Here is a 25,582-nt window from a genome sequence, read left to right as displayed (position 1 = left end):
AGAAGCTTGCTGTGTTCCTCCACTTAAATATATGTCATTTCTCTCGGGACTGTGGGTTTTACAAAGAGATGAGGACTAATTTGAGATGCTACTTACCTCTGTTTCTAAAAGAAAAACTTTCCTTGAGAATGTGGTTTTAAGTAGGCCATGGACCAAAAATAGGCCATAAGGCATGCCAGGCAGCTTGATGAACTTCAAGATTCTAGGAAATTTTATCCATTGGAGGGTTCCTCAGTGCTTTAAACAGTTTTAGAAAAGAAACAGCAGTAAAAACCATGCTAGTAGAAATCTCTCCTGCAAGAAATGACTGGATGGTAGGACCTAAGTAGTTGTGGTGTTGTTGTTTTGCTGCCTGGATGGTTTGCTCTGGCTATTTTCTCCTTGATTTTTAGTATATAAATAAAATTTTGCAAGGCTGACAAAAGAAAATAAAGGAAGCTTTCAGGAGGCTGTAAGATAACATCATACATTTTTGAGGTTTTTAAGGCTGAGATTCTATTTTGTTTTACTTAAAAGGAATGTTATAATGTTGCACATTTTTTGCTTATTCTACACTTTGCTTATTCATGAAACTCAGAAGAAATTCTGTCCATTGACAAGCTCTCATTGTGTATTCATCACCACACTAAACCCTCATTTACTCTAAAATTAAGTGTTCAATGATATGCATGTTATAAATTCATTCTCAGTTGCAAAATTTTCTCGGTGCCTAAGAAATTGAACTTTAATCACTTAGCCAGAGTTGAGCAAAAATAGTACTTTGACATATATTGTCAGCATGTTCTTAGATCTTGATAAATGTGGGCAAAGTCAATAGATAGATACATGAGGAGTGTCCAAATAAAATCATCATACTTCAGAAGCTTTTCTTTTTTCTTTTTCTTTTTTTTAAGATTTTATTTATTTATTTGACAGCGAGAGACACAGCTAGAGAAGGAACACAAGCAGGGGGAGTGGGAGAGGGAGAAGCAGGCTTCCCGCTGAGCAGGGAGCCCGATGCGGGACTCGATCCCAGGACCCTGGGATCATGACCTGAGCCGAAGGCAGACGCCCAACGACTGAGCCACCCAGGCACCCCCAGAAGCTTTTCTTAACATAACTCAGAGCTGTAGACTTTTCCTTTGAATAATGAGAGAAAACAGTTTTGATAATCTGAAAGCATTAACCCCACTTTCTATTCAATGAGGACTTCTTTGCAGGAGGCAAAATAATAACAAAATGAATATAATCACTAACTTTAAAACTCTATTGTACTTAAAGGTAATGTGGGTCCTAAAATTATTCAGTGCTTCTAGTTTAGATATGTGGGAACACTGTTTGCATCCGATGCTGATATCAGATTGGCACTTTGAATTTGAATAGTCCCTATAATTGGAGTCCTCTCCATCTACTTTCTTTCTTCTCTCATAATTATACTTTTAACATACACCCTATCATGTCTTCCCTTTCAGCATTTCACTTTGCTCAGTTCTTTCCCTTTTTAAAGATAAACAAAGAAAATTGATACGCTACCGTCCTTTGCATCCATGTCCATACCAGCTGCCTTATATCCATTCTCTCCTCAACTGGTGACAATCTGCCTTCAGTTTCCATCTCTCTATAAAGCTCTTCTCATTAAGTTCACCTTTAATTTCTGAATCCAGTGAAGATTTTTCTCTGTCTTCCCTGAATTCTTTGTGGCATTTGTCATGTCTGAGCACTCCCTCTTTTTTTGAGGACTCTTTCCCATTGACTTCTGAGATGACATTTACTTTGAATTCTCTTCTGTCCTTGTAGGTTGATCCTTCTGGGTAACCTTTATAGGTTCCCCTGTGTAATTCTTCCATACTGAAGTTCTGAATTCCAAACTTTGGCTCCTTTTCAGTTCCATAGACTTTTCTCTGTGCATCTGCAAACACTTCCTTGGCATCCGCTCCAAGTGTACATGGGAGATTCTCAGGTCTAGACCTTCAACCTGATCTGTTGCACTTTCTGCGTTCCATACCTGAGTGCCAGCAAAGAAACCTGGAGACCATCCTTGAGTCTTCCTTCTCTTTTACCCCCACATATAATGAATTCCAAATCTCATTGATTTTACCTTCTCCTATTTCTTATATTGTTCCTTTTTTTTCTGTACCTATTGGCAGTACTCTTTAGCCATGGTTATATCTTGCTTGCATTGCTAGACTAACACTCAGGTTTGCTCTGTTGTCCCTAGTTTTGCCAGACTCATTCAGTCATTCCTTTAATCTCCCTGCTTTTTAACATTTATCATATTGTTGTATTTATATTAGTTTGTATTATGTATTTGATTTTACTTATTCACTTATAAGTAATTTACTTCATTATTACCTCATTAAGTACCAATTAATTCTAAGTCAGTATTATTTTTGTCCTTGTCTTTCACTTCATATCATAGTACTTGTTATAAATGCTTAATATATATACATATATATATTTTGGTAAACAGGTACATGAACAAATACAGTCCAACTATTCCAAAGCCAGATGATAATGACCAGATGAGTAGGGGGACATGGATGAGACCTACACACTGAGTTTGGAAGGGTCTTTTAGCAGCTACTTTAGCAACAGTCTGGGAGAAGTTCTCCATCTCTTCCTTGCATTTGCAAAGTTGATCTGTATTAAAAGGGTAATTCAGAAATTTAATATAGAATTTAAATACAACCTCAGTGTTGGATCTACTAAAGAACTATATTATATAGTGAGTACATGAGATAAATAAGTTAAATGATGTGTGAAAAACATTTAGGAAACATGATAAATTATTTCTGAGTTTCTAGAGGAAATATAGTATGCCTAAGGCATAGATTCAACTAAATTACTGTATAGCTATAGATTTGTCTAAATAAATTCAGGTTATGTCTTGATAGAAATGGGATAGCCAAACATCTTTCCATTTTTTAATTAGACAGAAGTGTGCTTAAAGTCCATCAAGATGAAGTCAAGGGCCATGCAGAATACTTTCTTCTGACTTCTGAAAATTTAAAAATTAATTTAGTGCTAACTAGTTTTGAGATTCACAATGTATAAAAATAAGTATTGCAATGACAGCAAGTCCCCATTACACATAGTAAGGGTTCATATCTGAGTGAATCTGTTGAGGAGTCCGGTTTGAATCATTGGGAAAAAGGAGAACTGAGGTGTTATAAAATGTGAAAAATAAACGAAATGTGCACCTCTGCTATTTTTACATAAAATAGACCTTTCCCTTCCACTGACAAAAAAGTCATATTTTTTTTCTTACTCCTGGATTGCTTATTTATCAGTATTAAGTAAATTTCTAAGAGAAGTACAAATATTCATGCACATTGTCTTTATATTCAAAAGAGTGTGTATTCAGCCTTGCTGTTACATAAAAAAATAGAAGCTTAAATCGTGAATGTTGTTTTTATTAAGGATTTTTAAAAAAAAATAGTGATCTGAAAACATTATTGTCCTTTCATAAGCTGGAGAGACTACATTTTGCTATAATATAGCTACGATTACTCTTTTCATCAATAGTTTTGTTAGTAGGTCAAGGAGAACTCATACCTAATAAGAAAAGTCCATGGAGAAAAGAGACTAACCATATCAGAATTGAAATTAAATTGAAAAAATTTAAATCAAGGAAACCATTTTTGCTTCTTTATGGTATGATGTGCAAATTCATGCATTTTAAATGGGAAATGGGAAATTTCATAGCCGCTGAACAGCAGTGATGTGAACTCTGTGGTCAGGCTGGATGCAGGGTACAATATACCTGTGGCAGCTTTTGCCCATTTAAGGAAATTACATTTGAAACATTCTGACTACATTATAGAGCCACAAGAAACTTTACAGTGATTTCTTTTTAGTGGAACAAAGTACTCGCTCTTTTTCAGCTCAGAATCATTTTCCAGTCTTGCTACACTTAACAGGCAGTGCAGATCCAGTCATAGAAATGTATTTGCTGTGCACACACCTGCACACACACACACCTGCACACACACACACCTGCACACACACACACACCTGCACACACACACACCTGCACACACACACACCTGCACACACACACGCAAAATTTTACTAACACCTGTGTACTTCTTTGTGTGTGTCACACCCATCAACTAGAATTTGTGCTTTAATTTGAATATTAATTTACCTCGTTGATAAAATGCCCTTCACTTACTCTCTCTGTATATGTGTTCAGGATTTCATATGTAATCTGATACGGAATAGAATGATAGGTTATGTAAAATTGAGATCACGATATCAATGATCTTTCTATGATGCAGAATGAAATAGAGACTTTGACCAGATATTAAAAGTATTTGTGGTAATTAAATACATTCATATTATGTCAACTAAATTTGTTGAATATCGATTTCCTTGTTAAATTACATAACATTTTTTTAAAAGATTTTATTTATTTATTTGACAGAGAGAGACACAGCGAGAGAGGGAACACAAGCAAGGGGAGTGGGAGAGGGAGAAGCAGGCCTCCCAGGGAGCAGGGAGCCCGATGCGGGTCTCGATCCGATGACCCTGGGATCATGACCTGAGCCCAAAGCAGACGCTTAATGACTGAGCCACCCAGGTGCCACTAAATCGCATAACATTTTAATTAACACAAAGACATTGTCAAGTTGCAAGTAGTACAGTGATATTTTGCATTAAGACAGTTGCATAGATGTGCACTAAAATTGAGTCTAACAGCAAGGATGAATGTAGCAGCCACACATTTAGAAACCAACTCCAAGAATAGAGCTGTTTACAAGCAATTAGTATATGTGTGCTTTGTTAAAGAAAGGAGAATTTATTGTGAGTGGGGATGCCTTAACTCTTTCAGACATAAGGATTCTATTTCCCAAAAAGCTCCATTCATGTAGGCAACACTTTAAGTCAGTTTTTAGTTTCTAGCTGTTTTCTGATGGAAAGTGAAACACTAGGGTTTGAAATGGTTCTGGGGACACAGCCTTTCCTGTCAGGGATTCTAGCAGATGCTGATATAATTTAATATTTGTAGAAGACAGAGCAAATATAGAATAGCATCAAATTGATTTTTCAGAGTTTTCAAGCCAGATGTCCCTTGGCATTTACACGGAAGAAGTCTACTCTGTACCACGTTGCATATTTTCGTGTTCAAGTTCTCAGCCATAGTATGTAGTCATTGGTGTTTTGACAGCCATATGCTTAGGCCTTACTTTCTCTATTCAGCCATAGCTAGAATTGAACATTTTTCAAAGTGGAAAATTCCAGGTAGTTTTGATTATAAGAGAACAGAAAACTAGTATTCAATATTAAAAATAAAAAGGCAGGATGTATCTTTTGCTTAGTAATAGCTCCTGTATTGAAAGAGAATGTCTTACAGCTGTGCAAAATAAATAAGCACTTTGAAAACAGATACCCTAATTCTCATCAATAGAGTTTAATTTTGTACAAGGCTCTAGCTAGACACCGACAGAGTTACAGAAATGAGTAACTCTGGAGTGATTAGCCCAAGGCTGGCCTCATCTTGTAAATGACAAGCATTCTATAAATATTTGCTGAATGAATGATAAATCAATATGTTAGAATCCATATATAATAGTTTGTAGGAATTTTTACCAAGAGCTTATAGGTTTTAATAAGTGGAGATGTACATACACACAGATGTGTGTGTGATATGTATGTTGATATAGTGCAAGTGAATCAAATAGTTTGATGAGACCTTTTGAGCATGGACCGTGTACCTTTGAACACCACATGCTGGCATTCTGGATTTTCCAAACTAGTATGTAATATTTTGTTCTAATGTCATGAGTATATCTACATAAAGCAAATAAAATAAAAAATATTCTTCGAAATGATGAATTTTATGATATAAATTAATTGATGAGTAGGGAAGGATGGGGAAATTTTTTTATCAAGAGGATGGATTTTTAACTGATTTTGAAGGAAATATTAAATTGAGAACCATGGATAATAAATCAGATAGGGAAATTAACATAACCTGGGTAAGGTGGGTAATGAGATAGTGTTTTCCCCCCCAGTTTTATTGAGATGTAATTGATATACGTTATTCTATGTTTCTGGTATATGGCATAATGATTTGACTTATACGTATCGTGAAATGATTACCACAATAAGTTTAGTAGATAGGAAAAAAAGAAGAAGAAGAAGAAGAAAATATGGCTTTTTTCCTTATGATGAGAACTCTTAGGATTTACTCTGTTAACAGCTTTCATATACACCATGTAGCAGTGTTAACTATAGTTCTCATCCTTAGTACTAATCTAATCTTAGAGAGGTAGTGTTTTCAGATTAATATAATGGAATCATTTCACTAGAGCATGGAATTTTAACTGAGAATAATAAGGGACAAATTTAGAATAGATTTAGGTAGGGAAGGGGGTTAGAGTCAAATTATGGAATACTTGGAATACCTAGATGAAACATTTATATTTAATCGAAGAGTCAAGTGAGAGTTATCAGAGGATCCAGAGAGAGGCAAGTACAAAAAGAAAGTGGACTTCTGTAGACCTTAATTTGACCATAATGCACAGGAATCTAACAAATAATGGTAATTTCTGCTTTGAATAAAAATGGGACTTTAAGCTGCATCAATACTGATCAAAGATAATGTGAATTTAGAACATAGTTTTGAAAAACAAGGATTGAACCTGATAATTAGAAGTTAAAAGAGAAGGATTTATCTCAGCTACCTCTAAAACAATAGAATGCACACATATATATGCAAAATACCGTATTTTACTCATATTTTTAAATGACAAGCTATTTCTATTGCTCTTTGCGGTGTAATTTTTCCTGATTCATATTTAAAACCAGACTTTCATGTTGTATTCATGCATTAATTGATCTATTTATCAAATATTTCTTGAACACTTTCTTGAGTCCATCATTACATTAAGCAGATATATTATTAAGCAAGCTTTCAATTTAGTTTAGAGAAAGACAATAAACAAATATTATTATGAGTGCCTAGAAATTCTAAGGCCCCAAATCCATCTATCAGTTTCATAAGCATGATTTACAAGCCTGCTTCACTACTGACAGGCTAGACAAAATATATATCTCTAAAGAATAACACTACTTGCAGTAGCCAAGAAAATATATAGCATTCTGAAAATGTTGTTTAAATGTCTTGTTTCAACATGTTCGGGACCAGTTAATGTTTACAGTTTTGTGAGTGAATAAATCTATATACTGAAAACATTTCATTCAATAAGTTGATCTTCTTGAGTTTTGAATAAATTTTGGAGCCTGAGGGAAACAATATGGTCCTTAAATTCAACCTTGTATGTGTGTCTAAGTTTAAGCTCCTACTATTATCAACTCTTTATTATTATTGTCATATTTTGAATAAATGAATTACCTTTTGGAATATTCTACTCTGCCCAGTAACTTCTAGCCATCACCCAATCTGGCAACAATCTCGAGATTCAATATTAATAATGAAGAATGACCAACCTTTAGCTGTCTTGACATGACCGAATCCACCAAATATATATTTCACTTCCAAAATAATCCAGGATATATTACCTAGATATGATTTTAGATGATACAGTATGTTGTTACATTTATCAGCAGTAAAAAAATAGATAAAATATTGTTAGATTAAAGGAGAGAACAATAAGAGAAACGAGCAGACGCCAATCAGAAGTTTCATCAGTAAAACTGAAGAGCAGTTTACTTTGAAAGCAAAATCTCATGACACTAAAATGAGATGACGAAAAAATTACACTGTGTGCAAGTGTGGAGAAAAAATAGCTTGTGATTCTGTAGTGATCTGAGAGCTCATTATGCATCAGCAATGAAGAGTTCTAACTACCATGCAATTAAAATACTAGAGTATAAATAAGAGTGTATCGTGTGTGGTGGCATATAAAAACTCAGAAGTGGATGGAATTTTAGTAGAGTGAGACTCTTGAAAAAGGAAACTGATTAGGCGTATTTAATTAGAGAACAGTTACACAGCCACCTTCTGTAACATCTTTTAAACAAGAATGTCTCATTTTGGATATTATACTTATAGTAAGATTGATACTCCAAAGACCAGTCAACCCCAGATGTTTATAGGAATGTTCTCCTTCAACCATAGTAATCTATATCCCGGAGTCCATCAATTTCCCTCTGTCAGTTTGACTGCCAATCAGTATTGGGAACCGAATAAGTTTTGATGTGGACAACTAGTAACCAGTACAAGTTATAAAGAGTCATATTAATAACTCTCTTCTCTATTTGTGTCTCCAACTCACTGATTCCAGTGAAGACAAAACACTTTTTAGAGATCTGGAAATAGTTGCAATAGTATTTATTCTGGGGGAACTCTAATGAAAATTAGAAACTTTAAAGGTGACTAAACTTATTAAAGAATATAAACTTGATGATGATGAGCTGTTTCCTTACTGCTTATTAATAATTGGAAAAAAGAGACACGTTCCAAATACATGAGTCGTGAGAAAAACTGGTGGTGAAAGACCCCCAAAAAATCAAGGGCAATTTTTGGAAATCTTTAGTAAGCGGTAGAAAGCTAATTTTGGTCACGTGTTGAAAGCAGTTTTTCAGAAATTTTTGAATTTTTGAAAATCTTAAGTTGATTTTTAGGAATGGCAGGTCACTTTTTTCTCAGACCAACCAACTGTAGATTCTTCATGCCTCTATCCATTGACTCAGATGTGCTTGCCTGCTAAAGACTACCTCTGACTCTAGGCTAGAACACAGAGTTTTTCTTTCTGCAAGCTGTTGACTCAGAATCAGATCCTTTCTGTAAGACCCTTATCTTTAATTTCTTCATCTCCAAACCTAGATTCCAGGTCCTTATCTAGGTATGCAAGGTGAAGATTAGCTTACTCTGATTTCTTTGGACTTACATCCACATTATCTTAGCTTACTCCCTGGACTTGACTTCTGGCCAGACTGACTTTGAATATCTTTGAAATTTTCTTCTTGCTGCCGGCTGACACCCCCACTTCTGGTTTTTTATTTACCATATCCAATATGGAAATGTTTCTAATAAACTTTGTGCAGAAATTCTATCATATAATTCTCTTGCAGTGGTTTGAAGCTCTGTGAAGAGAGGGGTCATGCCTGTGTTGTTTATTTTTGTATAATTACTGCCTAGCTGAGTGCCTCAACAGTTGGAGGCATTCAATGAATATGTGTTACATACAGTTAAAGAACTGGAATTGAGTTTGAAAAACACATGTTCCTTACCTAGGGAATTAATTATCATTACTGATCTTCCATTATTTTATTTATAAAATTGAGCTAATTTTGCCTATCCCATATCTTAGAGTTTCATGAGAATAAAGAGATAAGTGAAAATATTTTGTAATGGACAGTGCTACACATTTATTATGATCAATGAATTGCATGGCTCAAACAAACATTAATGGTACATGCCCCATGACAAAGAAAGGCACATGGCTTTTGTTTTTGTTTTTATTTGTTTTAGATCAGATGAACTAGAACAAATATACTAACTCCATGCAGAATTTTTAAGAAAGAAGTTAGAATTGGTATGACTAAATCAATTCCCAGAATCTCATTCATTAGTGAGACTCATTAATTTTATGGATATCAACTGAGCACCCATTTGATGTCAATGATTCTAGTTGTCTCTGAGAATAAAAAGATTAATAAATTACAGTCTTTGTCTTCAAGGAAGTTAGAGTTTAATGGTCATTGAATGTTGATAAAATAGTAAAAAAAAATTGACAAAAACCTCATTATATCTGAGAGTTTATATGTGCTTGGTAAATGAAAAGTATTATTAGCAACACTATGCTAAATGACTGTAAAATGCTGATTTTTCACTTCAAGTATTTACAAGAGCAAACAGAATATTTGTGAGTTTTCCTGCATATTTATGTGTGTGTTCAAACAGCTGGTAGAGAACAAAGTGTTTTGCTATAAACACTGTCAAATCTCACTTCAAAAAAAATTTGTCTATAAAACAAGTATTTCCATAGATATACTGAAGCTGCATAGAATTTGCTTTTAAAGCGTAAAACAGAATTAGATGCTTGAGTCAGCTGTGAAGTATTTTTTCATGCAACTCTCATTCTAATTCTTCACCCTCTGGATCAGGCTGAGACCTGGCGCAATTTGAAAGTGAAAATGCAGTATAAACTTACAGAAGCAATCCAGCGGTGGGCATAACTTTAACAATGTATTTATTAGGATGGTACATTTATATCCTCCAAAATTTTGTTTTGTTTTGTTTTGTTTTTGTTGTTTTAGTAGGAAAGTATTGGGGGCGGGAAGATAGACTGGGTTTTGGGGAAATACATCAGTCAATCAATATAACTCCTAAACCAAAAAACTTATCAACTGAACCAACTTAATCCCAGCGAGAATTCAAAGTGACTTACAACAAAACACAAAAGACGGTTTTGGTTATTTTCTAAGACAGAAGCTGAGAAACGACCCAAAGGTAGGGATTTAAGTTTAAGAAGACAATTAACAAAATAAACTTTAAAGGAATATTGGTTTTAGCCCTTGATGCTACATTATCTCTGTGTTATCAAGTCACCAAAACTAAGAAAGAACTAAATCTGTGTGTGGGTTTGTTGGGTTTTTTTGTTTGTTTTTTTGTATGTCGTTACGTTTTGCTTTTTTCACGATTTATTTTTTTATATTTTGACAAAAGGAAGCAAAAGGAAGTTTGTCACGTCTTCAGAAGAGGCACACACCATGTATGTCCTAAATTCTAAAATGAATTTTTCCTTGGGGAGTATTTTGGAGCACCTTTATGTGTCTGGCCCTGGCTAGGCTCTGAGAATACAACGGTAAACAAAGTAAACAAAGCAAACATAGCTTCTCCTATCAGGGAGCTTCTGTTCCAGCAAGAGAGATAGACCTTGGATAAGTAATCACTACATAAAATTATACATTGTGATCAGTGCTACAGAGGAAAAGTAAGGCATAATTAGGGATTGTAATGGGGCACTGTTTAGAAAGGTGTAGCAAAGATCTCAGAGGAAGTAAGATTATCAGGAGGAAAGACTCATCAAAGATAGGAGGTGTGAAGAGTAGAGGAAAGTTAAGGAGCAGGGATATCTAGGCAAAGTCCTGAGGGAGGAAAAAGCAGAACCTTGTTCTAGAAACTGGCTAAAGACAGTATTCCCTGAATGTAATAAGAGGATATTGTAAACCAGGATAACTTTGAATTTTAAACCTAAATTATAATCCATTAAAAGATTTTTAAGAGCAGTGACTTGATCACATTTGCACCTTAAGAAAATCCAGTTTGTTAAAAATGGGTCGAAAAAAGGCAGAGGGTAAACAGGAGTCCATTTAAGAGACTCTTGCTGAAGTCCAGATGTTAAAAATGCTGTAACGAGGCCCCAAGTGTTGGTAGCGGCGAAGATATATCTGAAATTAATTTTGGAGTTACAGTAGCATTTAGTGGTGGGGTGGCAGCAACAATGACTCCTAGCTTTCTGTATGAGACACCGGGTAGGTAAAATAGAATGTGTTGAGCTAGAGAGAATTTAGGAGCAGACAGTGGGGGGCTGGGGGGGAGGGGCTCTGGGGATCATGGTAGTGCTGGAGCATAGGAAATCATGAGCTCTGCCTTGGGTAAAGTTTGAGATGTTTGTGAGACATCTAAGTGGAAGTGTCAGCCCAGCATTTGGATAAGGAGGCCTGGAGCTTCAAAAAGATATCTGGCCTGGAGATATAACTTGGGAGTTGTTGACTCTGCAGACGTTATGTAAATGGCTTCAAAGCGGATGAGATTATTTGGGGAGGAGAACGAAATGAGAAAAGGATACAGGATCAAGCCCCGAGGAACTCTTATATTTACTGATAAAAACAAATAAAAAGAACAAAGCAAATGAATGTAACTTTTCTTTCTTTCTTTCTTTTTTTTTTTTTCCTAAGTCTTTTAAGCCTGGGCGAACACAATGTAGAACAACGTTTTTTAATGTATCTGTTTCATCATTAGGGATAAGAAATTGTCTAGCAGTCCTTAAAGAGCAGGGCCCCTGGGGAACAGCATCTTTCCTGCTGCCATTGCATGCAGCAGAGCTTACATGAGCCCCTTCTGATAGTTTTGTTTGAGGGATGCAAATGCAAGGTCGTGCTCCTTGCATAGCAATTAGCTTTGAGATTTATCATATTTTTCTTTTTACATTTTGGATTGTTAACCACAGATAGACACAAAGTTTTCGATTTGTTTTCAATAGTGCAAACACCTCTGTTATGGGGTAATTGCCAATTTAAGGCTCTCGGTTTCATTTTCAGTGACTTAAAAGTGTTTTTGCATTTCCTTTCCTTGCCTTTTTTACTTCTCATTTTGAGTTTGTGGGCAGACCTGCCAAAGAGACATCTAGTTTATAGCTTTGGTTTTGTAAGCCAGGCAGAAGGGAGCAGATACTGAACATATGCTCTGCTGATATTGATGAAGTGAGGTTGGAAGAAGTTGGAAGCAATCTATTTCTCCCCAACTGCCACCCCCTCAAGGAATATTTTGGGTACCCTTATGGTAGAACATTCTAAATAAGTATCCCAGCTATAATAATTATTTTTCATCATAGGATTTTGAAAACCTTTAGGATGAATCAGGATTGTTGTACAAGTGGAACATTAAAAAACAAAACAAAGTAGTTTGTAGATTCTAATTTTACATGGAGAGTGGATAAGATTTCCATGCAAAGTGAAAGGACTGGAAATTTTGTGATCAGAGCAGTCCACTGGATACTCAATAAGCGATGGAAGTGGGAATAGCAGGGACCTGTATTTTGAGCGGGTCCATTTGAAGTGAGATAAAGAATCTATTCAATCTAGCCCAAGAATGACAGTTTGCTAAATGTGATTTTTTTGTTGTTGTTGTTCTGCATTTCAAGAAGCCTTTATTGATCAGAGGTAGTGTGTTCAACTTCAATTTACCAGGCATAGGATAGTTAAGGTTGGTTCTGAAAAAAGTCTGGAGGAGTTTGAAGAAGTTTGGGTACAAATGCCTTACTTGAAGTCATTGTCATGGAGACAGACACATTGTTCCGTCCCTTCCTGGTGCACCTGTTAGCGTTCTTACCAGAGATCTGGGTTACAATGGCAGTTACCAGCTTGTGTATGCATAAGTTTTAGGTTACAGCAAATTCATGATGTGATCCTGTTTTAATAAGATAAATGATACCCTTTGTGAGGAATTTAGTAAAATCCCATAGTGCTTGTCCAGGCCAAGTGGCTAGATGGCATTTGAGTTCACAATGGCCCTCATGGTCCTTATTTTAGTAAGAATATTTGCTACATAGAGTGGTATTGATATTCTATAAGCAAAACAGGTTTAAGAGCCATTGGAGTACATATGGTTACATTTGGTTTATTTTATTTCTGATGATAATGAAAATACTTACATTTTCTTCTTAATCTGTTTAGAAGGAAGGGAGTAAACAGTTTTTAAAATTAATTCCAGAGAGGTGCATGTACTGGTTTCTTATTTAAAAAGAAGAAAGGAGACCAAACTAACTCAGAAGCCTCCAAAAATATCCTTTTCTTTTGGAAGATGGAAAAGGCAGAACTAAGCAACAGTACAATACAAATTTGAAAGGCCTATAAATGCGAGGCAGGACTAGAATACATGCTCTTTCTTTCTTTCTTTCTTTCTTTCTTTCTTTCTTTCTTTCTTTCTTTCTTTCTTTCTTTTTTCCCTCTGAACAACTGGATTCAACATTTATTTTTTTTCCAGCTTACAAGCATTGTTGTGTCTGGATGGCTATTAGTTCAAATTGGACCGATTTTCTAGTTCTCTAAAACTCTTCATCTGCGTCATGTATCAAGAGCATTGAGTTACTTCCTGCAGTGCACAGCTGGAAATCATTCTCTTCGGCAACATTTTGTTTTATCCCATTTTTGTTTTATACCAATGTGTTCCCACACACCCACATAGCTCAGAATTTCAACAGACAAGTATCTCCTTTTCTTCCTTGATGCGTCTTAGAACATTTTAAATTGGCAGGTTCTCTTTTGTCTTTCAAATACTGAACCACTTGCAAACAGCTCTGTTTGCTTGCATGAATATTTTTAACAAGGCTCCACAGACCTGAAAGACTTAAATGGAAAGTTAGAGACATTCAAACAGACAGTTTCCTCTTATTCTTTGAGAGGTGATAGGTGCTTGGCATGAACAAGCAGGAGAACTATCACGTACCAAGACTAGGATGGTTAAAAGGGGGAGAGGGAGAGAGAGAGATACATAATGTATTGTTGTAAACAATATGCGATGATTTTTTAAAGTTATTAAGAAATTGACTATATTATATCGAAGAGAAGTCATTGACTGGATGACTTTTCCATAGCAAATTGCTTCGTACCATCTGTTATCAATTATGTTAGTGATGGTCTTCGCAAGCTGGACTATAGATGTTAACAAGAAACGTGATTTGAGAAATTAAAATACATATAATATGTATGCCAATATATAAACATATATATCAATATTTCTGAGTAGTAATAACAAATTGTAATATGCTAGGCACAGACGATGAAGACAACTAGTCTACAATATTCACTTAGCTGAATATTTAGACTGATGAAAACAAGAAATATATATTTAGAAATTATTTTTGCCAGACTACATTAGAAAGATTTTCTTTAAAGACATGAGTTAGGTTATCATCATTTTAAAGTGATGGTTTACCAAACTTCAAACAGTTCAAGGTAATCAAAAAAGAGCACATGAAGAAGAAGGAAAGAAAAGGAAACTTCCACTGTGAAGCAGAATTTTTAAAGTGGCCCCTTCGGATCATGATCATTGTATAAGCATTGGGTCTTTCTGTAAATAATTGTGATAGTTGTCACTACTGTTCCTTCACATTTTGTCCTAAAGATGTTTAAATGAAGCAGCTGCTTATGTATCTATTTCGTTAGTTACAATAAAATTATCCTCTTGATCTTTGTGTATGTGTACAGGTGTGCATGCGCGCGTGTGTGTGTGTGTGCGTGTGCGTGTGCGTGCGTGTGCATGTGCGTGCGCGTGCGTGTGCGTGTGTGCGTGTGTGTGTGTGTGTGCGTGTGTGTGTGCGTGTGCGTGTGTGTGTGTGTGCGTGTGCGTGTGCGTGTGTGTGTGTGTGCGTGTGTGTGTGTGTCTTTAGGGGCATATGTGGGTTTAGAGCAATGTATAAACATAATATGGGTCTTTGTCTCCACCTGGCTTCTTGACCAGAAGCAACAGAAATCACCAATACTGTTTAACTTAGGCAGAAATGTATTTGAACTATATCACATAACTAACTTGCAGAAAGTTCTGAACACAAGGCTTGGGAGATGGTGCTCATCAAGGCCATTTCCAGGTTTCAATGCCTGAATAATCTAGTCAGGGTCTTTTTACCAACGTTGCCCTTAACACCTTCCTTCCCCCCCACCACTGGTACTTTTATCTCTGTCACTGTCATCTTATTTTTCTTATTCCCCAACCCTGTTCTTCAAGGGCTCAAGATGCAGAGCCCTAGGCTGAAGTCATGTGCACATGTCCAAGCTGCTAAAGGAAGGGAAGAAGAAAGATCTCCCCTACTTTTACTTCCTTATCAGGAGGGTACTGCATACCCTCTGTACTAAATACAGTGGCAATTACCTAGGAATAGAAATGGAGGCTGGATGTTGGACAGGCAAGAAATGGTAAAGATCCACCACGTTTTCAAATCGCTTGGGTTCTTTGAATTATTTCACTGAGCTAGAGTGCCAAGACAGAGTCCTACCAAATCAAGGGTCTGATCAGTTTAATGGCTTTGGTTTGCCAGATTTCTCTCTAGAAAGATTACACAAGTGCATCTATTTCTTCTCACTCGATAAATTTAAATTGGAGTGCCTGTAGCTAGTGTTTTCTCTATACTCAATGATGTTATAGAGTAGAAATCCATTGTAAGGATATTAAAGTTTCAGTGTGATGAGGGTTATAATAAAATATCAACTAAGTACTCTGTAGACCTCAAGAAGGAAACAACAAATTCTTTGTGGCAAAGTCAGGAAACACTTTCACAGAGCAGGGATATTTGAACTGGGTCATGAAAGGTGAGTGGATGACCATGACCCAGAAAAAGAAAGATATTGTAGAATGGATGAGATAATGGATGAGATGATGCACAACAAAGCACCTGGTATAGTTGTAAAGAATAAGGTGTCAGTACATGTGACATATACAGATAAGTTTAGAGACGTAGATAGGGGCCTGATTATAAATGTCTGGAGGACCAAGGAGGGGCTGCTCTACTACAGGACGACATAGAGGTCTTGGGAAAAAAAAAAAGTGATGTGATCAGACTTAATTTTTAGGAAGATAATTTCGATGACACCATGGAAGATGAACAAAAGTGGAGTCATGCAGAAAGACTAGTTAGGGGGCCATTGCAGTAGAGGTAAGATCGGATAGGATATCGTTATATAAAAGTATAGACAGACAGATGAGGAGAGAGAGAGAAAGGATGTTAAACTAAAGACCAAAATAAATAAATAAATAAATAAATTGGAAGCAGATATCTTAGCATAGTGAGAAATAAAACATATTTGTTCTCAAAGTGCCTTTTAACGTTTTCTGGCTTCTGTGGAATAACATTAAGGCTGGTTTATGTTCACCTTTTGAGTGTGAGTGGCAGAAAACTGGGGGGTAAAAATAACCGAATCAATTAGCAATATTTTTGTGGTTGGTCTTCATGAAGTCAGCCAGTAATGGAGATGAGCATGAGGAATGGGTGGATGACTTGAACTTTATTTTTTTTTAAGATTTTATTTATTTATTTGACACAGAGAGAGAGCGCACAGCAGGGGGAGCAGCCGGCAGAGGGAGAGAGAGAGAAGCAGGCTTTCCGCTGAGCGGGGAGCCCGATGTAGGGTTGATCCCAGAACCCTGGGATCATGACCTGAGCTGAAGGCAGACGCTTACCTGACTGAGCCACCCAAGCGCCCCTGATTTGAACCTTTTAAAAAAGAAGTTATAAGTGACGAGAGGAACTGATCTGTAAGTAGCAGTTAGAAGCCAGGAGGAGGCTACTTTTCCTTTCCCAGTGGATCTAGGGATCCACCAGGCAGATCTACAGTGTCACTGTCAGAGGAAATCAAGGCTTCAGTTACAATAAGAAGGTGGAAGAAGTGCTTTCTTAAGACAGAGAAATTTGGAAATAAATTTCAGGAGTTACAAAACCATGATGGAAGTCGATCTGTGAGCATGCCTATGGACGGGGAAAGGACAACTGGATGGCATAAAACTGAGGAATGGTGTAGGAGGTGGAAGGGATTTTCCTTTAGAGCAGGGAGGGGAGTGAGGCCAGTGGGTTTTACTAATTCTAATCCATTTGGGATTACAGTAACTGGGTTTGAAAATTAGCAGTGCCATTTAGGTTCTGGGAATTATTTTCTTCATTCGTAAAATTTAAATTCTTACAAGGCTTCTTTGAACTGAATACTTTTTGCTACCAGTTAATAGCCTTCTAGTTCGTCACCTAGAGAAATACCACTTCAAGCCTAAGAAACCAGTCTGAACTGCACCCCACAGGAGATCGCTTACGAGCACGTTGAATGCATTTCTCTCCAACTCACTTGTAGGTCTTCAAAAGACAACACTGTGTATTAAATATGATTCAAAGTCAAAGTTCTTTATTTTTATGAAATAAAAGCTGGAAGGATTGGAGAGCTGTACAGGGAAAACAGAGTCACCTGCTGACTGCTGGCCTGCTGGGGTCTTGGAGAGACTTTCAGCTGTTTTGCTGAAAATAAAGTTCAAGTCATCCACCCATTCTTTTCAGCTGTTTTGCTTGCTTTTGTTTGTTTCCACTGATTCTGAAGGGGATTGAAAAGATAGATTTCCTCTGTGGTATCCAACAAACTTTGCCACATTTGATTTAAGAAATACCAATTTAAAATTTTATTGTTACTGGTATTGACAATTTATAAAAGCCAAAGAATGATATAAATCATATATATACATATGTGCATCTACATATATGTGTATATGTATAGATGGTTATATATAGATATATACATACATATATATGCATGTATAATATTCTATAGATTCTTTGCCAAATTTTATTAAAATTTCCTCACATACAGAGAAGTTGAAAGAATCAAAACACTCATATACTCAGCATCTAGAGTCTAAAATTAATACCTTACTATATTTGCTCTATTATACATCTATCCATCTGCACATAACTCTCCATCTTATATTTTGATCCCTTGCAAACTTCATCCTCAACTCTTCATCATGAATATCATTAACTAGAATTCAATATTGGTTTACTTTCTTTTTTAAGGTAAAACTTACCTAGAGTGAAATGCACAAGTCCTCACTGGGTGTAGCATGCACTCATTGAGTGTAATATTCAGTAAGCTTTAACAGATGTATACACTTGTATAATACAAAATCCTATCAGGAATATTACCATCACCCCAGAAATGGTCTGATGCCTCTTTCCAGTCAGTCTCTACCCCTCAAATCAACCAGGTTTTTCTGTTTTATTTTCCCAATAGATTAGTCTGTTCTAAAAAGTCAAACGAATAATAGAATATGCACTCTTTTTTGGTAAAGCTTCTTTTATTTGGCATAATGCTTTTGAGAGTCATCTCTTTCCTAGTATCAGTAGTTTGCTCCACTTTAATGCTGAATAGTGTGCCATTGTGTGAATAAACCACAGTTTCTGTATCAGTTCTCCCATTGATAAACACCTGAGCGGTTTCCAGATTTGGTTATTATAATAAGAGCTTCCATGAACATTTTTGCATGGGTCTTTTCATAGATATGTACTGTTATTTCTCTTGGGATTTTACCTAAGGATGGAATGTAGGGGTCTAGGTTTAAATTTATTAAAAAAATGAACAAACAAAAAAATGCCTAACTCTTTTCTAATGTAGTTGTACTAATTTATATTCCCAACAGCAATGGGGTAGAGTTCCAGTTGCTCCACAAACTTTCAAACATTTGAAGCTGTCAATCTTTTTAATAATCTACCACTTACTGTAAAGCACAAGAACCTTGGAAATGTATGGTTATTAACATAACATAATTAAATTAAATTAAAAAAAAAAAAGAACCTTGGAAATATATAGATCTACTTACCATGATCTTTCCACCCCCATATCTTTGTTATAATTGTCATCTGTATTACATTAACATACATTGTAACCCTCCCTGCCCCCTGCAGCATTATAATTTCTTCTTTAAACATTAAAATGTATTTAAAGACTTAGGAGGGTGCCTGGGTGGCTCAGTCAGTTAATCGTCTGTCTTTGGCTTAGGTCATGATCCCAGGGTCCTGGGATCGAGTCCCACATCAGACTCCCTGCTCAGTGGGGAGTCTGCTTCTTTCTCTCTCTCTGCCCCTCCCCCGTTCGTGCTCACTCTTTCTTTCTCTCTCTCAAATAAATAAAAAAAATTAAAAAAGACTTAGGAAAAGAGTCTATCACTTTATATTCAAGTTTATTTACACTTTTTTTCCTCTCAACCAATTTTCTATTAATCCCATGCTATGATTTTTTATATTCTAGATACTGCATTTTTCAGTTCTAGAATTTATATTTGGTATTTTTTTTTTCTGTAGTTTCTATTCCTCTACTGGAATTTCCTATTTGTCTTTTCATTATAAGCATTTTTTTGTGTGTCCTTGATCATAGGTTTAAAGGTGCTTAAAAATATTTGTATGCTAACTCCAACATTGGGTTGATACCAGTGTTGGTCTTTATTCATTGCTTTTCTTTAAATATGGGTAGAATTTTATTTCTTTGTACGTTTAATATTTTTTTTAAAAATGCAGTCTGGACATTGTGAATGATACATTGTAGAAACCCAGGATTCTGTTATGTTTTTCTGAAGAATAGTCCTCCATTTCTTATTTTTGTGTTATATGAGTTGACTAACTTGTGTGGACTCAAACACTAAACTGTAGTCTCCCCTGTGGAATGCAGCTACCACAGATTTCTGTTTTGTTCTTTTAGCCCCAGTTGGAGTACAGGCTGGGCCATATTCAGGTCTGGCGTCAGTGAAGGATTTGGGAAGAGTTTATACACATATTTTTGGCTCCTTTTATGTGGTTTTCTCTTTTCCAGCATTTTTTTTCTCACTTTATTGCAGCTATGGCTGTTCTTAGTTTTGTTCTCTGGTTTTTCAAGATTGTTTAGAAAAAGACAGTTGAGAGGAGCTGTGGAATTCTATTTGTGTTTTCACCACTGTGCCTGGTGCAGTCTGAAACACATCCAATATCTTCCTTTTTCTAAGCATACACATCCCTCCTACCTTATCTGTTTTGGGTTGTTCTCCATTGTTTTCAGGTTTTTGGGGTTTCTAAAAATATATAATTTGTTCAGAAGTCATAGCTGTAATTTGTGAGGGGTTTGATTCATTGGAAGCTACTCCACAATTATTAAAAGTAGAACCTCTATATGCAGGTTTTAAAAGTGCTTCTGCCCTTTGAAACCAGAGTGTGGGATTTTGAGGTTACAAATCATCACAATCATGCAAATGTGTATGAATACACCACAGTATTTGGAGTAGCAAATATAGTATAAAAACATCCAAGTGGAAATTTGGTGAACTTTCTAAATGTTTGCCATATTGTAAAAAATTTCTATTTTTCACCTGCTATAACTTAGCTTTTTCTAGACTATTTATTATATGTATACATTATATAACAGAATATATATTATTTTCTATATAGTAATCATATTCCTATCTCTAATAAAATATATAATATAGGGAGAATAAATATTTGTTTTTGTTCAGACTTTGTTCGTTATGCCACAAATCCAACTAAATTTACTTAGTCTAGATACTATTCAGAAAAAAATGTCAATCATAATCATATGGGTAATGACGACTGGCTTTTATGTCATTAACATTACATGACCTCAAATTGAATTAAGAGGCTGTAAGTCAATACTCTATAAAGGTTCACCAGCTATTTGTAGTTCATTTACACTCACAGTGTTTACATAATCTTAACCAAGCAACCCATATTGAATATAGCAATAAATATTGCTCTCCTGCTTTTGAGTGGGAATAAATAGGAACAGCTTAATAGATTTAACATATAATGAAAATGGGCTGCAATCTATAATACAACCTGCTGAAGATTCAATAAAAGCTCAGATATTGACTGACTCTTCAAATTGGTTGTTAGCAACTAATTGGAGACCTTCCCTGACCAATATACTTTACTGATTTTTTAAAAAAATAAACAGCAAAATAGCTGATAAAACTTCAAAAGGCAACTGTTCCTTGGCCACAAAGCAAGGCAATTAAATTGAAAAGGTTAATTTTGAGCACATGATTAATAAGTGTAACAAACAAATCAATGGAAAGAACTGAAAGATAATAAATGTAAATTTTATTAATATCTTTGTTTATGAGTAGAAAAGTCTATGAAGCAACAAAGGGGTGGTGACTGGGCAAGTTATTTCTTCTATTAAATATGTAAACTGATAAGCTGAGGACCAGGTTTTGTCTCTTCTTCATGCCCTGATAAGAATAAGTCTTCTAGGTTAAAGGGCTGAGTTCAAATCTTAGTTTTCAATCTTACTAATTCATAATTTTGTGCGAAATGTTCATTTTCTCTGGGCTGCACGTTCTTCATTTGTAAAATGAGACTGATAAAATCTATGCAATGGGGTGACCAAGCGATTAAGTCCTATCAATGAATATGAAATAGCTTCTGAATCAGTGTTACTTCTCTACATGTGATTCTTTTACAGCCATGTCATTTTGCTCACATTTTATTCATTTAATTCTGTGGGGGAATTGGAATGTAATCCAATTCTATATTTTCAGACCCTACAATATACAGTAAAATAGTTTTCACCAGTCGTCTTTCCTTTCTGGCCCCCTCCCATGATTACTCAGACCTGAGAAAGTGCAGGTCAAGCCAACTCAAATCAGGTCCTACACAGGGCTGCACCAGAGCAGGGCATGGGGAGTCTTACCCATATCTGTGAAACAGACTCAAGGTCAGGGTCAAAGTCAGAACTAGTCAAAGTTGAGGGAGGAGACAAAGATCACAGAACAAAACTGACAGTGTCCTGCGGCAGTTTTAGAGATGGATGGCCACTGTCTGAGATGGCTTTTGTATAAGTAAACTGGTTTTGTTTGGAGGGATTAGAAGGGGTTTAACTACCTAAACTTATTCTGCAGGCCAGCAAGACGAGAGGTAGAGTTTTGTCCTAGAAACAGGATGCCTGGCATATGTCTTCCTTCTAATTACCTATTTTGTTCTACAGTATACACTAAAATTATGAAGACCTGGAAAAAAAATGCCACTGAAACAAATTACTAACAGTGACAAATAGGCAGCGGTTTGTTTTGATGTATATGTGAACCATTGGGTATACTCTGTGTAATCTCTGTGTGTCTAGATCTGTATCCATGTCTAAACAATCACCTAATCTTACGGGTTAAAACAATCACCAAGCCAACAACTCCATTAGTCACTCAAAATTCACATAAGCTTTCAGAAACAAGTCCATAGTCATATGCTGTTCCCTCTGCCTGCTGCGTTTGCTCTTCCCTACTTCCTTTTCTCTACCAGATAAACTACTATTTTTCCTTTGAGATTCATCTCATATCACTTCTCACAAGAAAACCTATCTTAATAGTGTTTTCATTCTCAAATCTTTTATGGTATCTGGCATACTGTGCTCAATCCATATTTGATGAAATAATAATTGTACAGTTAAATGCAAAATGGCAATGAATGATAGAAGAGAAAGACAAATTTTATTTAATCATATATCATTTACCAATCTAGAGAATAAAATAAGGTAAAGAGATAATGCTTTGGGAATGATCAAATTATTTTAAAATTTGTAATGTGGTGAACCTCACAAAATTGAGGTAGTTTCCAATAAGTCTGCATATATAAGTAAAACTAAAAAAAAAAGATGAATAACATTTGTACTTATAGTACTTTACCATTTAGAAAACACTCTACATTTCCTCATGAAATATATAACAGTAGCTTTATGAATGGCTAATATTTTTCTGACAGTGACCATCTGATCATATTAGCTCTACTCATGTCACATTGGCAGAAAGTCTCATTGAGGGGGTCAGAGCATACAGATGAGGGAAACGAGGGGGTTGGGGAAATAAACTCATCGGGAAGAATGAATAAGATAGTGATTGCAATTGAGTAAAAAAGTAAGTTCTGTCTCTAAAGGCAAGGGAAACAAAAGTAAAAATGAACTATTGAGACTTCATCAAGATAAAAAGCCTTCTGCACAGCAAAGAAAACAGTCAACAAAAGTAAAAGTCAACCTACGGAATGAGAGAAGATATTTGCAAATGACATAACAGATAAAGGGCTGATATCCAAGATCTATAAAGAACTTCTCAAACTCAACACCCAAAAAACAAATAATCCAGTCAAGAAATGGGCAGAAGATATGAACAGACACTTCTCCAAAAAAGACATACAAATGACTAACAGACACATGAAAAAATGTTCCACATCACTTGCCATCAGGGAAGTGCAAATCAAAACCACATTGAGCTATCACCTTATACCAATTAGAATGGCCAAAATTAATAAGACAAGGAATGACAAATGTTGGTGAGGATGTGGAAAGGGGAACCCTCTTACACTGTTGGTGGGAATGCAAGCTGATACAGCCACTCTGGAAAACAGTATGGACATTCCTCAAGACATTAATAATAGAGCTACCCTATGACCCAGCAATTGCACTACTGGGTATTTACCCCAAGATACAGATGTAGTGAAAAGAAGGGGCACATGCACCCCAATGTTCATAGCAGCAATGTCCACAATAGCCAAACTGTGGAAGGAGCCAAGATGTCTTTCAACAGATGAATGGATAAAGAAGATGTGGTTCATATATACAATGGAATATTACTCAGCCATCAGAAGGGATGAATACCTACCATTTGCATTGACATGGATGGAACTGGAGGGGATTATGCTAAGTGAAATAAGTCAAGCAGAGAAAGACAATTATCATCTGGTTTCACTAATATGTGGGATACAAGAAATAAGGCAGAGGACCATAGGGGAAGGGAGAGAAAACTGGATGGGAAGAAATCAGAGAGGGAGACAAACCATGAGAGACTCTGGACTCCGGGAAAAAAATTGAGGGTTGCAGAAGGGAAGGGGGTAGGGGAATGGGGTAACTGGGTGATGGGCATTAAGGAGGGCACATGATCTGATGAGCACTGGGTGTTATATGCAATGATGAATAAGAGAACTCTACATCTGAAACTAATGATGTACTATATGTTGGCTAATTGAACGTAATAAAAAAAAATCCTCAAAAAAAAGTAAGTTCTGAACATCTGGCAAACAAGGAAAAATTGGAAACCCCAAGTAACTATTAGCTGGAGAAAAGCACAAGGCAGGAGGGCTGGGAGGGTGGGGGCATGGCTAGATTGGAGCAGCAGAACCAGAGGGATTTTAGAAACTGGTAAAAGTGTGGTGAGGGAGGGAAGAGAGAGATTGTTTGGAGTCAGCTTTTTGGGAGACCCTGAGAGTGACTGAGACAATAACTGTGGTCTTGCCTGGTCTTATGAATTTGCTTACCTCTTTGAAATTGTTGAGCATGATTACAAAAGAGATCAAAATTATTTAAAAATCTTTTTTATTTGCTGTACTGCTATTTCTTTCAATGCAGTTCTAAGATCAACCAGGACCACAAGTTAGCAATAGATTTATGTAGTTTCATATGATATAGTCGAGAACATGCAGTATAGTGATTAAGAGGATAGACTCTGGAGCGAGATTTCTTGGGCTCAAATCACAGTTCTGCTATTTGCTAGCTGCAGTCATAGGCAAGTTACTGAACATCTCAATAAAATAAGGGTAATAATAGCATGTAGCTCCTAAGGGTATCATTTGTAGCAAATTAGTCCAAGAAGATAGAGTGCTAGAACAGTGCCTGACAGAATAGTTCCTGGAACATTATAAACATTCAGTAATGCTGATGATGAGGAGGAGGATGAAGATGCAGATAATGCAAAGAACATTTATGTGGCCAGTATTTATAATCCATTCATTTTACAAATATATTGGGTACTTACTCTGTACCTAGCATGTGCTAAGGTTTGAAGATAGGGAAGAAAACACTGATGAACTCAAAACTCTAGGGATCTCAGTAAAACACTGGGACATAAGATTTAGTTAATAAAGAACTTTCTATCAGAGGTTGAGTTAATGTAGACCTACTTGGCATGTGTATAGAGCAGAGACCACCTAAATGGTTAGCATGTTCCTTATACAAATTGAGTCAAATTATCTGTAATCTCAAATGTACTTTCTCCAAGACAAATTTTTTAGTTAGAGTGGCTTCTGATAAATGACTTTACTATATTGTCATTGAAAATAGATCCATAAAATACAAATACTAGACATGTATACATGAAGCAAAATTGATATTAAGTTGTAGAAAGTAAAGACCTGAGTTCATCTGGAATGAAGGGCCTTCTCAACTCTACACTAAGATGGGTCTCTGTGATTTTATCTGAGCAAGCTTAAAATTCTATTGTATCTAAGAAATAATTGCTGGTAGGATCATGGACTACTATACTTGTTGTTTCTGATAATATATTGCTATATAATATGGCCTTATAGCACAGAAGGCAGTAAAGAATTGTTTTCCAAAATCTTTTTATCATTTGCTATTT

General features: G+C 35.9%; 1 protein-coding gene across 2 annotated transcripts in view; it reads left to right on the top strand.

Moving 5' to 3' along the window:
* Positions 1-25,582, top strand: part of LAMA2 (laminin subunit alpha 2) — a 622,013-nt gene that overhangs the window by 124,978 nt on the left and 471,453 nt on the right. The gene's annotated exons all lie outside the window — the stretch shown is intronic.

Source organism: Halichoerus grypus, chromosome 9, assembly GCF_964656455.1.
Source record: "Halichoerus grypus chromosome 9, mHalGry1.hap1.1, whole genome shotgun sequence".
In the NCBI taxonomy this organism is placed as follows: Eukaryota; Metazoa; Chordata; class Mammalia; order Carnivora; family Phocidae; genus Halichoerus; species Halichoerus grypus.
Note: the sequence above shows the minus strand (reverse complement) of the source record. Positions and strands in the feature narration are given on the sequence as shown.